This window comes from Symphalangus syndactylus, chromosome 10 (assembly GCF_028878055.3).
Source record: "Symphalangus syndactylus isolate Jambi chromosome 10, NHGRI_mSymSyn1-v2.1_pri, whole genome shotgun sequence".
Taxonomy (NCBI): domain Eukaryota; kingdom Metazoa; phylum Chordata; class Mammalia; order Primates; family Hylobatidae; genus Symphalangus; species Symphalangus syndactylus.
In genome coordinates, this window is record NC_072432.2 from 125,733,558 (window position 1) to 125,752,140 (window position 18,583).

General features: G+C 34.8%; 1 protein-coding gene across 16 annotated transcripts in view; it reads left to right on the plus strand.

Annotated features, from left to right (window-relative positions):
• NRG1 (neuregulin 1) overlaps window positions 1-18,583 on the plus strand; it is a 1,142,226-nt gene that overhangs the window by 1,072,949 nt on the left and 50,694 nt on the right. The gene's annotated exons all lie outside the window — the stretch shown is intronic.

Consider the following 18,583-nt stretch of genomic DNA (forward strand, 5'->3'; position numbering starts at 1 on the left):
GTGAGGGGAGGGGGGAGGGACAGCATTTTAAAAAAAAAATCATGTCCATAGATTTCTAAGCTTTCAATTAAACTTCCACTGCATTCCCAAAAAAAAAAAAAAAAAAAAAAAAAAAAAAAAAAAAAAAAGAACTAAGACAGGAAAATTTAACAAAGCATTAGATATAAAAATGTTCACAACATGTATGGTCTATTCTTTAATTTGAGAATATTTTAAGAAAATTTGTGGTTGAAACCTATTGCTTTCATTGAGGTGGTGTTACAACACAATCCATCTTTGAAAAAGTGTTGGCTTCACCAGGGAAATCCTAGACCTCTACCCCAGTGACTCCTGCTAAAGATAGTCTTTGCCATTGCTGCCCTTTCTGATACCTTTGTGTGTGCTCAGATTAATTTCAGTGTGTATGCACACTGATTAATTTCAGATACCATCCAGCAAAAATGGAATATGCTGAACAAGCACTTACAAAGTAGTGGTTCTTTATAGAACAGAGCTGTAGCCCTTCAGTAACAAAGAATGAGTCAGAGGAAATGAGTTAATTTAACAAATTGCTAGCTGCCTACCAGATATCATAGCAAGGAATGATATATGCAAGGTGTGTTAAAGGCAATGTTTCCTTAATTTCTTCTTTCTATCTCCCATCTCCCAGTGTCCTCTGGGGAGGCAGTAGAGGTGGGAGGGACATATTAAGTAAAAAGTGTGACCACTTGCTGAGTAATTTTTAGTGATTTGGTGAGCTGGATTAAGTGAATTTAGAGTTGAATCTTCAAAATGATCATTTCCTTTTTTCAAGAGTTTATAATCTGGATATTTTCGTTTGAAGAGCAGTGATAGTATCGGGCTAAGGTTTACTAAATTGTACAAGTGAGTTTGCAGAAGACTAAGTGAAACAACTTCCGTATAATGAACTGGAAGATTAATCTGCATATCACATAAGCACATAAAAAACAAGCAATCATATATTTTATAATGGAACAACAGTAAGATAAACAAACAAAAGGCATAGTTAAAAATCTGTATGAAAAAGCAAATTCTGGTTTCCCAAGGCTCAAGAATTTTATGATTTGAGAAAAATACTTAAGTGTTGCCTGCACTTCTGTGCAATAAGTCTCATTATTTCATACTTTATTGCCACTATTGTCATGAAATTAATGGATCACATTTAAGTATTCCTTCTTGGAAAAATATCACTAAAATGTAATGTTTCTCAAGTCATAGCGCAAACAAGATTATATTTATCATTTACAGACAGGTTTTATTGGTCCTGGTGCATTTAGTTTCCCCCACCTCCATTCATCTGCTGATGGCCAATAAAAGCTATAGAAAGTCTCATCAATGAAACTGGTAATCTGTGGGGACAAACATGCCGTTAGTTTCTGTCATTCAAGATTTGTGATCATTGACTTGCTTTTTGTGGCATCTGAAAATATTAGTTTGACTTTAAAAAATGTAGAGTTGTTTCTATTGTTGGATATATTTATAAAATTCTGAACATAAAAATGCTCTTTGACAGCCACTTGAATTTTTAAAACTATATTTAATATAGCTTTTAGGAATAGCAATCAGCATGGGATAGATGACAATGTATTTTTTTTTTTTTTTTTGAGACGGAGTCTCGCTCTGTCGCCCAGGCTGGAGTGCAGTGGCGCCATCTCGGCTCACTGCAAGACCTGCCTCCCGGGTTCACGCCATTCTCCTGCCTCAGCCTCTCGAATAGCTGGGATTACAGGGTCCAGCCACCACACTCGGGTAATTTTTTGTATTTTTAGTACAGATGGGGTTTCACCATGTTAGCCAGGATGGTCTTGATCTCCTGACCTTGTGATCCTCCCGCCTCGGCCTCCCAAAGTGCTGAGATTACAGGCGTGAGCCACCGCGCCCGGCCAAGTGACAATGTATTTTAAGTAGCCTCTGCTATCCTTGATGAAAAGTGCTAAAGTGGCAAAATGTTTGCTTTAGAGATGTACAGAAGTAGAAAATTTGTGAAGGACATTAGGTGTTTCTCCACTTTGAGAGAGGATCTCCTCTTGATCTACTCTTTATTTCCCATCCCAGTGTGAACAAGGTACTAGCTGATGAATTAGAATCAGGATACTTGAAATTAAGACTTAGATGTAGCACTTTGTGATCTGTAAAAATCATATCAGATCTTACTTAAATATGAAAATGTTTGAGTTTAGCCAAAATCAACAGTATCATTGGTGTGTATCAAGTTTAATCCTGTCCTTGGAGTAATAGAACTTCAAGGTTGGAAGATAAATCTTGAATAGTTTGAAGTTAAACCCTACCTGCCGTTGCGATGAGTCCCATTGAAAAACATTTCTTACATGTCCTCAACAAGTCTTTGCTTTCTTTAGTTACAAGGAATTGCCCAACCTACCAAGGCTTCCCCATTTTATCTTTGACTATTTCTATAAATTTCTTTTTAAAAATTGTGGCCATATTTTAAGACACAGAGGGAGGGTAGACACCTAGATCTGAAAGATGTTAATCTACTTAAGAGGAATTTGCTTACAGAGAGATGATCTAGCAAATGAGATAAACTGGACTGATAAAAATTACCCAAACCCAGGTTTAGATGCCTATAGCAGTTTCACAAAAACTAAATCTTTGTCTCTAATGGATCTGAGCTGAGAGCAGTGTAGTAGAGACCAAAGGTCTGTGACTGTCCTGGAGAAGCCCCTTTTGGATGAAGCTTTACGGAGGATTTTCGAATGTTAATTATATTTACAAACAGATCAGATGTAGGCATAGATATATTAGAATACTTTATATCTTCTCTCATTTATTTTTCTACTGCTAGATAAATGGGACTTATAAGTATCTGAGTAGGCAAACAAGAAAGAATGCATACATTGTTATTAATTTATCTGAGATTCTGTGACAAGCTACAGACCAAGTCAAATGGCCTAGTTTTGGCATGGGCTTGCTGTCCATATGATGGTCAATTAGCTTTTTTCTAAGTTAAACTTGAAAACTAAGAACTTTAAGAAGTGCATGGGTATATATAGGGGTGTGTGTGTGTGTGTAATTTTACAAGACTGTAGAATTATAAAATGACATTTGTTTTAAGGAATATTTGATTGACAGTTTCACTTACCAACATTAGCCTCTAATTATGACACTACGGATACCCAAATTTAAAAATTTCCTTTATAATAGTCCCTGAGACCTGGCGATTGAGGTCATAGAAAGGGAATGGTAGTTTTCTCTCAGGATTTTAAATTTTCTCAAATAATATTTCACCAAATATTAGCCACACTTGTATACTTTGACTCTGTTGGTCATTAAAATGTATAGTCATAATTACTCCTATGGAATAGGGATTTCAATAGAAAGAAAGCTTTAGAAATGAATCTCTCTTTCTTTGCAGATAAATGCTATTTAATTTACAGAGCTAATATAATTCAAATTATTTAGAAGTTTACAAGATTCTATTATAAAGCCAGTTTATTTTTTTAATTCTATTATCATCTGAATATTCTAAAAAAAGTAAAAAGAAATCTATTTGTAGAGAAAACAATAACTTTTAAAGAAAAATGTATTTTGTGCTCGGCTGCAATCTTATTCATCACTTGATAAATGATGCTTTTAATTCAGATAATTAGAGTAATTTATAACAAATTATTAGATATAGCAGACTTGCCATTCCATTTCTATAAAATAAAAATACATTGTAATGTTTACATTGATTAGTAATAATAACAACACATTAGTAGTAGTAACAATATATGACCTAAAATCAGTGGTAATAATGTCCTATGATAAGAAGAGTGTACAAACTTAAAAGCTAGATTTTCTTTCAAATCTTTTGTCGTACTCATGAGAGACAGATATGAGGAGAAAAAAAGTCACTATAGCAAAATGCCTTCTCAGAACTGTTTCAGAGCAATTGAGGGGAGAAGGAAAGAATTAGTCAGAGATTGTTTCAAATTTAATATGAAATAAACTGTTACCTTTAACTGTTCAGCAATGACACAGTTATATTTCATTCCAAAGGTGTTTACAATCATATGAGTGGGTTTCTGTATTCAATGTCACAATAATTCAACTTGGAATTTCCCATTAAATATGAGATTATAAAAAGATTTAGGTACAGTCCCCTGGTGTGTTTGAAGCTGTGCACTCTGCAAACACATAAATAAAAATATATCTGATTGGTTTGTGGCATTTTGAGATTTTTTTTTCAGAAGGAATATACTTAAAGAAAATTAAATTACTGCAGTTTTCTTTCAGAAAATTGGGCTTTTGTATTAAATAATGCTAGTCCAAACTTAAAAATAAGAATATTTAAGCCTAGTAAGCATCTTTGTTCTCTCAATAAAAAGAAAAAAATTAGAGACTCTTTCTCCCTGGCCTCATACCCCCATCAGCTTCTGAAGTTGTATGTATGAAGTATTTTTTTTAATCCACAGGGCTACCTTTTAAATAAAATATTCCTTTATTATCATAAATAATCTATAAAACAAAATAATAGTGGCAGTATTTGTAATAAAGTCCTAAAAGTTAAATCATCCTTATTATACTTAACATAATCCAAAAGACTCCTAATTAAGTTTTCCTTTCCTAATTTATATTATCTTATCATGATCTACAATAATTTTGGTGATGTTCTCAAATGTTCTTATATCTGCTTCTGAAATAGTTAAACATTATTGAAAAAGACCTCTGAAACAAAGCAAATAAAATAATGCATAGAAGGAAACAGCTTTTAGTCCTATCTCTAATGGAATCATGTTATTGAGTTTTCTAAATTATGGAAGATGTCAAAGGTCATTTAGAGCCTGACCTCATGTGAAGAATTCTTAACTTGAATTGGCTTCAGAAAAAGAGGTCCATGAAACTCCAAGATTGTATGCTTGGTTTTTATTTGTACATGTAAACAAAAATTGATAGCTTTCCCCAGATTCTGAAAGGAGTCCTTAGCTCTCAAAATAATAAGAACCTCCATTGAATATACTGAAGACATTTGAGTAGGGACTTTGTGGTCAGAGATCTGAGTTTGAATCCCAGCTCTGCTATTTTCCACCTGTAGGGTCTTGGCAAACTCCTAATCTGTCTGAGATACTGTTTACTTTCTAGTAAGTGCAGGTAAATAATACAGAATTTACAGGTTATTATGAGAGCCTATGAGATCATATGTATTTTTGCCCTGGCATATTGAAGTCACACAATAATTCTTTCCTTTCTCTCAGTTTCTCTCTTTTAAGATGACAGGAATGGTTAGCTAAAGCAACTGAGTGTTAACATGAGGGTTCCTGCTCTGTTGCTTGTTATCACACATGGGTACATATAACAGTGACTGCCTATAGGAAGGAGTCAGTACCCTGGGACAGCTTTCACTGGTGGATTTTTATGATGGAAAGCAACCGCATTAACTGCAATATGGCCCAGGGTGACACTTGCCATCTATATGTTTTATTTTTATTAAAAAAGTAATTTAAATTATTGCCTTTTCTTTTTATTATGGAAGAAAATGTAAGAATGTTGACTGTTCACTAAGCCAAAGATTCCTTTTTTTGCTTTTCAAAGCTTTTCTCAAGGACATTAAACACTCTTCCTAATTACTTTTTATTGATTTCTTGACATTTCTGCTCAACATTGACTGCTTACTTTTAGGAAACAAAGAAGCCTAAGTGAAAAATGTTAATGGTGCATTTGAAACTACAAAGTTCAATATTTTAGTCACGCCTCTTATATGTAATTGTAGGTAAAAACTATATAACATTTTTGCCATGTGCCTCAGCTCTCTTATCACCGAAGTAAATAGAAAATTCTGTGATTCTCAGATTTCTTCCATAGTTTAACTTATTTTGAACAAATCTATGACTTACCTTGCCGTATTTCAAATTTTATTTTATTTTATAATTATTCGTTTTTATTTGTATTGTTTTGAGACAGGGCCCCACACACTCACTGCATTGCCCCAGCTGAAGTACAGTGGCATGAACTGCAGCCTCAATTTCCTGGGCTCAAATGGTCCTCCTCCCTCAGCCTCTCAAATAGCTAGGACTGCGGGCCCACACCACCATGCCTGGCTAATTTTTAAATTGTTTTATTTGCAGAGATGCGGTCTGGTACTACTGTGTTGCCCAGGCTGGTCTCGAACTCCTAGGCCCAAGCAATACTCCTGCCTCAGCCTCCCAAAGTGCTGGACTAATAGGTGTGAGCCAATGAGCCTGGCATATTTTATTATATATATTTTTTTTGTCTCAAGAGGTTCTGAGAACACGTGTGCCTGTATTTCAAATTTTAAATGGGTGAAGATAAGGCTTGGCATAGTAATTGAATAAAATTTAGTAAAAAACAGAATACTGAAGAGACTGATGAAAATTACACAAATTAACTCACATTTTACATTCTTCTTTCAATTTTGCAGTTATTTGCCATTAGTAAACACTTTAAATATGTCTGACACTCTGATTTTTCGCATTATTTTTTGTTAGGGGTAACTATGTAAAGCAAGTCTGATTAGATGATCCTCATATGTAATTTAACCAAATGAAAGATGTCTTATGTTAACTATTTAGAACAGCCCATTTATTTAAACGTTGCTCATTTAAATTACTTGACAGTCAGGAACTAACTTTTAATTAAGGAGTGCTACCATCAGACCTATTTTTAAGAGTTTCTTATGCGTGATTTGCATATTATATACAATTGAGGTTAAAGAAAATTACAAGTCAACAAAATGAACCTAACATCAAACGTCCCTGGAGATAATTTTTTTATTTTATATAATTTATCTGCATCTCTTATAGAAATACTTTTTTTGTCTTTTCTCCCTATCTCTTTGCTGTGTACAATCAGCTTTTAAAGGATCCAGTGGTATTAATTTTGCATTGAGGTCAATCAGAGATCTTATGCAAATATTAAATATTGCACAGGCATCATAACTAAATTTAGCATTTCATTTGGAATAGGTCCTGTTGCCGTAACTCCCTGATGGTGTTTATAACTCAGCACATTTATATTTGTTTGTGCATTTTTATGTATATGCATTTATCTTTGGTCTCATAAAAAGGTAAAGTATGTATTTTTTTCTAACTCTACAATCATTACTAAATGAAAATTGAGTTGTTTTTTGAGACATATTTTTTAAAAGGAAAATGATGATAATCTGAATGAAGGTTAAATAGAATCCCTTATAACACTCTGGCACTATGTGGTCACATCATTGAATTTCTGATAACTTTCAAATTATAATTTAGTCTAACTATTCAAGATCAGTTTAGTTTTCTAGTGTTTACGAAAGCTTAATGAAAAATGTAAGACAACAGACAACTAGAAAACTAGATAGATAGATACACTGAAACACACAACAGAAAACTAGATAGATAGATACACTGAAACAGACAACAGAAAACTAGATAGATAGATACACTGAAACAGACAACAGAAAACTAGATAGATAGATACACTGAAACAGACAACAGAAAACTAGATAGATAGATACACTGAAACAGACAACAGAAAACTAGATAGTGTAGAAAGAGCATTTTCCGTGAGTGAAGACTAAAATGCATCACTTTGACTCATATTGGCCTCCTGCCTTCTGCTAAGAATGCACAACCTAAAGGTAGTATTTTAAGTCTCATTCTCTGACAATGTAGTTTGCAAACACAGAGAAATATTCAGATGTAGAAGAATATGGCTTCTGTAATGGCCTTGTTTGTTTTTAGCTACAAGATGACATATATAGTTCTAGAATAAAAGAGGTGTCACAGGGCAGAATATTTCAGTGGCTGTATTATGAGCCTAGCAAGTAACCTGCCTTGGAGTTCCTCTTTATTATTTTGAGAACAAAAGCATGCCATTTAACTTTTTTCAGCCTCAGTCTTTTTTTTTTTTTTCCAACTGTGAGAAAGAGAAAGTGTCACCTATTTCTTGTTAAGGACTAAAGGTGTTAAAATGCTAGAATGTCTGGCACACAGTAGATATTTAATGAATGTCAGTTTATCTTGTCTTAGCTAAGAATTTTCATGCTTCACTATACAGATAACTCTTGAATTTTACCTGCATTCATTTCTTCTCCAAAAAAAGGGAACCAGAAAGAAGAGAGGCAAAAGACATACCTTTACAATGCCTAGCTAACATTATCAATGCCAAACACCTACTGGTCGTGGTAAATATGATTTCTACTTTAAAAGACAAGATTACTGTAAAAAATGATTGCTACACTATCAAGTTATGCTATAATGTTACGCTATGAAGTTGTTATGCTATAAAGAGGAAAGAAGATGTTTAAGAACAAAACATGCTATCCAGAGCACACCTCCATTTTTGCAATTACAAAATGTCTTCTTTCTTTGCTTCTCATTTCTCCAGTTCCTCCCTCGTGACCTACCTTGAAGATCACCTATAACCAGAACATGATAAATAGCGTGCCCAGTAGAAATGGCAGTTGTGAGCACATTTAAAGTGCTCTGTGATGTTTTACTGTCAGCTGTATTGAAATATAGTTGTTGATGACTCATTCTAGAAATATGACTATTAAGAATGAGTACATTTATTTCTTCAATAATAAGAAAACCAACAGAATGGTAATCCCAGAATCTTAGTTCTACTTTTAACATTTCACACCCAGTAAGTTGGATAATGGATGGCAGAGTGAGCCTGCATAGGTAATAACTTATTATTATTACCCTTACCTGACATGGCCCTTTTCCTTATACTTTTCTCCCTGAGCCAATAATGACTTTGATGGTTCAGTCTTTCTGCACCTTCTAGAAACCATGTCCCAAACAGTATTTTCTAGACATCAGTTCTAGCATGTGAAAGAATCTAGACAGCCTCTCCGATTTTCATGCTTGTGGGACAGAAAAGTATTTATCACAGGTAATGATGATAATCCAATTAAATTTGTTATGCCTTTCTTTACTTTCAGAGTTAATTTCCATTTTTCCATTTTGGATGCTGTGTTTTATGGAAATTGTCTATAAAGAGTCTAGTAGCCTTACATGTAATGGTCAGCAGGCGTGTTTGATACCTTTTTTTTTCTTTTAGTAAAAGGAGTTGTAAGTAAGGAGCAAGTCAAAAGTGAAGGGGAATTTACTATGTCTCCTCCTATTTGGCAGCAACTGCGCATGCTATTCAATCTTTAAATAATTTTTAAGGAACTTGTCTCTTATTGTAAATTATGTCTGGGGAATTAAAGTGCTACACATAAAAATTCTGTCTTTGGAATCAGTACAGATCTATGTCAACCTCGTTAAAATGATGACTTCTCATCTAACTTCAAATATTCATTTTTACCTTATTAAGTGATGGAGTTTAGCTAAGCACTGAGGGTATGTCCTTTCTGTTATTTTGATTCTGAAATCCTCCTGACGGTTTTTAGGGTAGTTATGGTTAAGATTTTGGTGCCACGCCTGATATTTCCTACCATTACTGTGATAGTGATGGATTTCTTCTGTCTGGACCTCTGCTCTAGTGGTTCTCTGATCTAAGCATGGTTGGAACTTTGTACTGACCTCATCCTATGCCTAGTCACAGAGCTGGTAAAATACAGCCAAAATTTTATTAATTCAGCTATATCTCTTATCTCTAGAATTGGGATCATCCATGACTCCTCTCTCAGAGTTGTGAAAGTGGTCAGCTTTGTTATGTTGAGCCTGAAGCACTGATCCCACAAATCAAAAGACCACGTGACTCAATTCCTAACTCAGTCATCTTTTCTCTTTCGACCTTCGTATATATACTTAGTGTACCTGTCTCTTGAAAGTGATTCCAGCAACATAGATTACATACCCCACTTAACAGATTAAATTTCATTAGACTCATCAACGAAGATCCTTTGTTGCCATATTGCTGCTATGATAGTCCTATATAGGAAACTCCAGCTTCCCATCAGGATTTGAAGCTAGACTTTACCATAAATTGCAACAGCTGCCAGCCTGTCGACCCAAGAAATGTGGTACATTCAAAAAGAAGGAACAAACTAAGACAAGTAACCAGCTCTGTACATCAAAAATCCTTCTGGTTTCGGTAAACTATCCTGTGACTATCTAACTTTAGTCCCTGAAGGGTATTACGCCTTATTTACCTTACAAAACTGGCATCCTAGACCCATCTAATTGAGTTGAACTTCAATTTCATTGTCTAAATCCTAAGAAATGTTGAATTTTCACAAACCCCAAATCCTGCCTGCTCTCTCCTTTTCTCCCATACATCCACCATCAGATTATTTTTTTGTTTACTTTCTTCTCTGATAATTCATGAGTAAGTTTAAAAAAAAAAAAAAATGTGTGGCCAGAGTTTTCTGTTTTCTGTGGATATTGCTGTGGGTTCGCCCATACCTAGTTCCAACTTTTAAATAAATATATATAATAATATATTTATGTTATAAATATAATATATAATATGTTTATATTATAAACATATATAATATATATTATCAATATAATATAAATATATATTATCAATATAATATAAATATATATTTATAGTATCAATATGATATAAATATATATTATATTATCAATATAATATAAATATATATTATATTATCAATATAATATAAAATATATATTTATATTATCAATATAATATAAATATATATTATATTATCAATATAATATAAAATATATATTTATATTATCAATATAATTAAATATATATTATATTATCAATATAATATAATATATATTATCAATATAATATAAATATATATTTATGTTATGAATATAATATAAATATATATTTATGTTATGAATATAATATAAATATATATTTATGTTATCAATATAATATATAATACATTTATGTTATCAATATATTATGTAATACATTTATGTTATATGTATTATATAATACATTTATGTTATATATAATATATTGTATTATAAATATAATATATAATATTTTTATATAATTAAAATCTAATATATATTTATGACATAAATATATAAGATATTATATACATATATATATATAATTTTTTTTTTTTGATACGGAGTCTTGCTCTGTCACCCAGGCTGGAGTGCAGTGGTGCGATCTCAGCTCACTGCAACCTCTGCCTCTAAGGTTCAGTCTTCCGAGTAGCTGGGATTACAGGCACACACCACCATGCCCAGCTAATTTTTGTATTTTTGGTAGGGACGGGGTTTCACCATGTTGAGCAAGCTTGTCTCAAACTCCTGACCTCATGTGATCTGCCCACTTCGGCCTCCCAAAGTTCTGGGATTACAGGTGTGAGCCACCGCACCCAGCCAAGAAGAAATATTTTGATGCTATGAATGCATTTGTCATTTCTATTCTGTTTCATCCATGTGTTCTTCTTGTTTACCTTTGTAGTAGTCATTTACAGTGAAAATAATTGACAAATGAAATGGTGTTATGTTCTTGAAAACAAACATACATACAAACAAAAACAAGAAATGAAAGCAGACAAATGAACAAAGTGGCCAAGTAGGTGTTTGAAGGCTTAAATTGAGCAAAGAATAAAATGGTATTTTTTTAAATGTTAAAGAATGATGATGTGTTTTAATAGTATTGTTAACTAATGAATTAATTTATGTTTAGTGTGCTTAAAATTATATTTGGCTTCAAGATGGGCTACTGCTATCAATTGATTAGACCGAAAACAAACAAGCAAGAATCTACACAACACAAATGGGGGGAAAATAATGCGATGTCTTGGACACTTTCCTGGCTGTAGGAAAAGAGCTTTGATAAAAGGAGTGATGAGATATAATTAAGCACAAAGTAACCTACATGCTTATTTATCAGTGAATCCTTCAGTTCCAGATCATTTCTTCTACAAAAAAACTAAAGAGTAAAAATCAGCCTTTCAGTCACTGGGTGACAGGATGCACTTTGATTTTTCCAGGAAAGGAAAGCCAGGATCACAGGCATGCACATGTACACAAACACACACACACACACACACGCACACTCACACATACACAAGCTCAAGCGCGTGCACGCCCAGTACTTTGGCAAGTAGAGTGTTAGCTCCCCAAGCATGAGCTTCAGGCCAGATTCAGTGGCCATGATAGACCCATGCAGCCATTTGACAGATTTTAATAACCTTTTTATGCAAAGCAGCATGAAGGGCCAATGAAGGATTGCTGATTTTTTTGTAAGACATGATCTTGCGCTGTTGCCCAGGCTGGAGTGTAGTGGCACAAACATGGCTCACTTTAACCTTGAACTCCTGGACCTCAGTTTCCCAAGTAGCTGGGACCACAGGCACACACCACCATGCTCAGCTAATTTTTAAAATTGTTGTAGAGATGGGGCCTCAACGTGTTGCCCAGGCTGGTTGAACTCCTGTGCTCTTGCCATCCACCCGCCTCAGCCTCTGAAAGTGCTGGGATTACAGGTGTGAGCAACTACACCCAACTGGATTGCTGAATGTTTTTAACAGGTCTCCGGTAACTAAGACCCTTTGAACTATGACCATTGAATTCCTAGGACTTGTGTGATCTCAGTAGAGCAATGACTCACTTCCCTCAGGTTTTCAGACTTAGAGGAAAATCCAAGGATCAGTCTGTAGTATAATGCTAGGCATGAGAGGCATGAGGAAATGATGGGAGCTTCCGGACACAAAAGGTCTCCCAGCAGTGACTGATTTCTATTCAGAGACAGTGCCATCCCTGTGATTGAAGCTCCAACACACTGAAAAGGTGTGAAACCAAGAAAAGTCTCTCTTTCAATAAAAGTGTTCCATATTTCAAAAATTTTCAGAAGTAAGGATTTCTTAAGGGAAAAGCCATGAATAAATCAGGCCTTTTTTTTTTTTTTTTTGAGACAGAGTCTTGCTCTGTCGCCCAGGCTGGAGTGCAATGACCTGATCTTGGCTCACTACAGCCTCCGCCTCCCTGGTTCAAGTGATTCTCCTGCCTCAGCCTCCTGAGTAGCTGAGTAGCCTCCTGAGGTGTGTGCCACCCCACCCAGCTGATTTTTGTATTTTTAGTAGAGATGGTGTTTTGCAATATCGGTTAGGCTGGTCTTGAACTCCTGACCTTGTGATCTGCCTGCCTCGGCCCCCCAAAGTGCTGGGATTACAGGCATGAGCCGTCGTGCCTGGCCTAAACCAGGCCTTTTTAAAGAATAGGATCAGAGGTCTGGTTTCTTCTTCTTAGCAAGGTCTTGCTTTCATGGTAAGGCCTTGTTTTCTGCTTAGAGGCATCACTACAACCAGCCTGTCATCTGTGAACTCTTCCCTTGGTGGGATTCAGAAGTGTAGCTCCTGCGTATGTCTCTCCATTATGGGAGTCACTGGATTCTGTGGTTATTTAATTAGAACATGCCTCACTAGGTGTTGGCTACGCCTATTTGAGCTGAACTAGAAATGCAAATTCCTGCTACACATATTTTGTATTACAAGGTGTTCTACTTTTTGAAAGCTTTTGAGTAAATGGCAAATCTCAACTGAAGACTTTGACTCTTCTACAGGAACTGCATGGAAATGAGAGGTACTGAATTGGAAGAATGAACACAGCCTACCATTTGGTTTTCAATGCTTTGATTTTTAGGTGGCATTGTAGTAATGGATGGAAAGAACAAAGATCTGTATAACACATGCTTGCAGCGTCTACAAAAATGGTTTATGTTTTAAAAGAAGAGGGGGAAGACCTCAGTCATTCTGAGTTATTACAGCTCCAGGAGATGGAAGTGTTTTATTAGCCCATATGCATAGATAGATACAGTGCTACCAGGAAACAACTAATAAATTATAACTAAGGTCCTATATATGGACCTTAATATTCCTTGTGTCTGACGATGCAGGAATTTAGCCAGGCAAGCTGAGATAAGGCCCTAACCTTTGCTCTACTTTTCTTTTTATGCTCTTCTTCCACATGCCCTTTTTTGGTTTAAATATAACCAAGATGATTTCCATTAGATTTTTCTAACAACTGCATGATGTGTGTGTGTGCGTGTGTGCATGTGTGTGTGTGCATGTGCGTGTGTGTGTGTGTGTGTGTGTGTGCATAGCAGCAAGGCCAGATGATGATAGCAGGATGCAGAACCCCAATTTTTTTTTTAATATTATGTAATGTAGAAAAGGAGTGTGCACACTTGTTTGCTTCCTTCCCATTGAACAACATTAGGTTGAAAGCCAACAGTAGAAAAACAGGTGCTTGTTAGGTTTGAATGTGGAGCCCCAAAAATGAAAAAAACGAAAAAGCACAGGGTTTTAGGGAAGGCTTCTTTAGGCATAATGTAAAGTTAATTTGTCATTTTGGCCCTGTTCCACTAAAGACACAGAATTTGCATCAATACTACCTCCCCATGGCCTATTTCTCTGACCTAAAATGTATATTTTCTTTAAAGAAACAAGAACTATTATGACCAGCTATTCCTGGGGTTGCGGGTGGGGCAGGGGGGCAAGAAAAAAACGAAATCGTTTTCTTTAAGTAAAGCACTTAAAATTATATGTTTTTTTAAAACCTGGTTTTATTCCTGTTCGGATTGGTCATGAGTGAAATGACATAGAGTACTTTAAAAAGTTAGATTTTCATGTGTTATTTGGTTACTATAGAATTTGTACTGGAAACCTAACGGCAGATATACATTTAATAACACAATGTATTACAGGGAGAGATGTTTTGCTACTCTGATTGTGAACTTGGGAACAAGGAACTCCTGGGAGTTGTGGGAAAATATATGAACTGAAATTAGCCAAGTGTTATGGAGCAAGATTCATATGCTCAAACCTACTTTTACTGCTTCCTTGCTTTCCGTGCAGCAATTTTTGGCCTCAGTGAGGAAAATGTTGTGTTTGTGGAAACATAAACTGGCTATTTATGTCCACAACCATCACACAAACACAGAACTGCAGTGATTTGGCTAAATGGTATATAGCAACGTGCAGTCTGGGGTTTTAGAGAGGCGTGTTTCAAGCTGCATGGGCGACACTGTAAGGAATATTAGGCTTTTTGCCTGCAGAGCCACTGTTCAAAGAGGCCTGGCTCAAACCCGAAACACTTGGAAGATTGTGTCTCAATCCTAGAACCCACTTTTTGCTACACTTTTAGGGAGGCTCCTTGCCACAAAGTACTGAAAGTTTAGATTGTTTAAAACATTTGTCAGAAATCATTTCCTGGAGTGAAGATGCTTCTATAACTCATAGGCACATCACTGCCTTCATCATCTCTGTAAAAAACATATCATTTCAAGCCAATTATGGTATTGTCCATCTTAATGGGATCCTTTATATCAACAGACACATAGTCTAGTGAGATTAGGAAAGCACAGTGACAGCTTTAGCTGTAACAGACATGTTAGTGTTACCAGTGAGTATTGAATATTGAGAATGGGCTTCAGTTCCTCTGTTAACATGATGAGTGTTTCCTAAATTGCATGAAGAGTAATGAGAAAATGTGTGATAAGCAGTTTGAATGCCTTAGAAAGAGGTGTAGTACAAGGTGTGAAATACAAAGGAACTCCAGCAGTTAGCTCTTCTCAAATTTTAATGTATATAAATATAAAGTAGTGTCATTTCCTGAATATGATCTCTATTCTTTTTCCATCATTTTCTTGCAAACACTGTTATCCTCAAACCCTCTTCTACTCTCACCTCCTTCACTAGTCTCATCTCCATATTTTCCCCTTCCAAAGGCTGTAGAATAGACCATTAGTTTCATTAATTATGGCCCTACTCAAAAGCCTAACTCTCTTCATGGCCTACATATTAAACATTAATTCCAACCAGGTTATCAAGGGCTTCTCTGGTATGGTTGCTTTATTATTTTATAGCTTCATTAACTTCACCTCCTTATTCATAGCTTCATTAACTTCGCCTCCTTATTCATAGCTTCATTAACTTCACCTCCTTATTTATAATCCATGTCCTAGTCAAATTGAACTGCTGCCTCTCACCACCAAACGTGACATTTACTTTCTTACGTCCACATTTATTTGTTTTTTTCCCTTTAGTGGAATGCCATCTTCTCCCACAACCATAGGCCAAATTCACCTTCTTAATATATGACTCTTTTAATATAGTTCCCCTTCTCACATTTATTGTTAAATTCATGCCTGACTGACCTAACTGATTGATATTTTCTGTTGCTGCTGTGAATATGATCACATTATTTCACTAGGTTTTCTTGATAGTTACTACTGGTATCCAACCATATCATCTCCAGATAGTGATTATTTTATCTTCTCATTTTCTAAAGTTATATCGCAATTTTTTTTTTTTTTTTTGAGACGGAGGCTCGCTCTGTTGCTCAGGCTGGAATATCACAATTTTTTAATTCCTGCCTTATTGCATTGGTTAGAACTTTAAGAGCAATGCTGAATAGTAGCACTGATAGTCAATATCCTTTACTTGTGTTTGACGTTCATGGAAATCTCCCCTAGAGTTTCACTGTTAAGGATCATTTAGATTATTAGCTAAAAGCAGATATTCTTAGATGATACAGAATATCATTCTAGTTTTACAATATAAAGACATGTTTTGAAAAACCTAAAATCATTATATTTTTGCATCTTTAAATTTTAAATATAAATATAAGCATATATTTAAACAGGTACATATAATCCATTTAAACATGCATATTAAAAACCTGAAAATACAAAGGATTGTGTAATGAATCTCCATGTAGCCATCACCCACTTCAGCAGTTATCAGTTTTGTTTCGTCTTCATCCCAGTCATTTCCCTTCTGTCTTACTATTTTATAGCAAATTCCAGACATCTTATCATTTAATGTATAAATATTTCAGTATGTATCTCTAAAAGATAAGGACTCTTCTATTTTTAAATATAGCCATAACATGTTTGACACACATAAAAATTAATGATAACCCTTTAATATTATTATTCATTATCTAATCCATGATCAGATTTCCTACATTTGTAACTGTTTGATTCAGGATCTGAATAAAATTCCCAACCATTGTGATTGGTTGCCATATTTCCTAATGCTCTTTTAAGTGTTGATATTTGAATTTTTCTCCTTTTTTCACTCTTTGATTCTAGCCCTAGCTGCCTTTGTCTCCTTTTCCTACGTTTAACTTTTTTTTTTAAGAAACCAGGTTATTTGTCCTGTAAAGTTCTCTGGGTTTTATTGCATCCCCTCTTGATGCCACTTAATTTAGTCCCTGTAGGTTACATGTATGTGGATGTCTGATTAAATTCAGGTTTGATTTTTAAAGATAATACTTAATAGTTTTACAAAAATTGACTTTCTGATTTCATCAAGGTTGATTCAGTATCCATTGAAGTGACTATATGGCTTTTATTTGTTGATATGCCATGATTCTTTTTTTAATTTGTTGAATAAGATAATGAATTTACCTTATGATTTCTCTCTTTTGACCTTTCAGCTACTTTCATTTCTAAGTGGGCTTTAGTTGGTGAATAAATTAACATATGTCATTAAATGTCACATGGTAATTTCAGTAGCTTGTTGAATAACTAAATCCTTGATTCTTGTTGGATGTTCAGTCCTCTTTGATTTGATTTGTTTTGTTTGGTACGAAAGACTTGACTAGTTTGGAAAGTGACAGGTTAACATTTTCTATATTGATATGACCTTCTTCCACCCAAAATGATCCTGGTAGAAAATGCGGAGTATAGTAAAGAATGTGTGCCTTCCACATTTAGCCTGGTGAGATCTATAAATATATCAAATTAAGCCAGTCACATGGCCTGCTGATATTTGCTTTGCAGGCTAGATGGATCGTACTCCTTTAGAATCTAAGTATTGATGGAAAAAGATTCAAGGGACAGCTTGAAAGTTTGTGGACTCTGGCTATGGAAATTTTATACTCATATAAAACTGTCAGTGATTAGTAGAAAATATATAGCAGAACTGTGTTTCTGGAATTGGCTTCTCGCTGAGAAAAGATTATTGGCTTTGTGAAGAAGAAAATGTAGCTTTCTTGTAACTCCATTTAGTCAATTATCCACTATGGGAAGATACTTTCCTTCTTCTTTGGAAAAGCTGTGACAACCTCCATGGTATTTGTATCATTGAGATATTTCTCCTAAGAAATAGTAGACTTAGGATGATTAGACTGTGTCATGAGTAAAACGCGCTGTCTGAAAAAAACAGAAAAAAACGGCAACTTGTAGGTTTGAAAAATAACCTTTCCTGGCAATCTTATTTTTCTAAGGATAACACTGTCTAATGACACCAAATCATTTGCTCAGCCACTGCTGGGAACTTAGAATCTGCTTTCTGTTTAGCTACAAATGAGATAGTGTTACAACAAAAATTATAATTTTGTTTTATGAGGAGAAACACCGAAAGGTCACTTTTCATTCTGCTGAATAGGAAGAAATAATATCAGGGTCTGCCCAGAGAGCTTGTAAGGGAGAGAGGAATCTTACCCACTTAGGAAGCATTTTCTAATTCACTTATGTGACCTTGGGCAGCCTTCCCCTGTGCACTTTTGTGAATTCTTAGCTATAGGTATTTTATTAAAGACTGCAGAACTATTCTTTTGAGATGATCTGTATCCTCCTTTAAAATATAGGATAAACTATAAAATGTGCTAAGATCCTTGATAGTCCTACCATTCTATATATGTTTGAACAATGCCAAAGCCCAAGTTCATCAGTTAAACCAGTTAATCTCCATTGGCCCTTGGTGTCAACTTGTTCTTTGGACGAAGTGTCACCT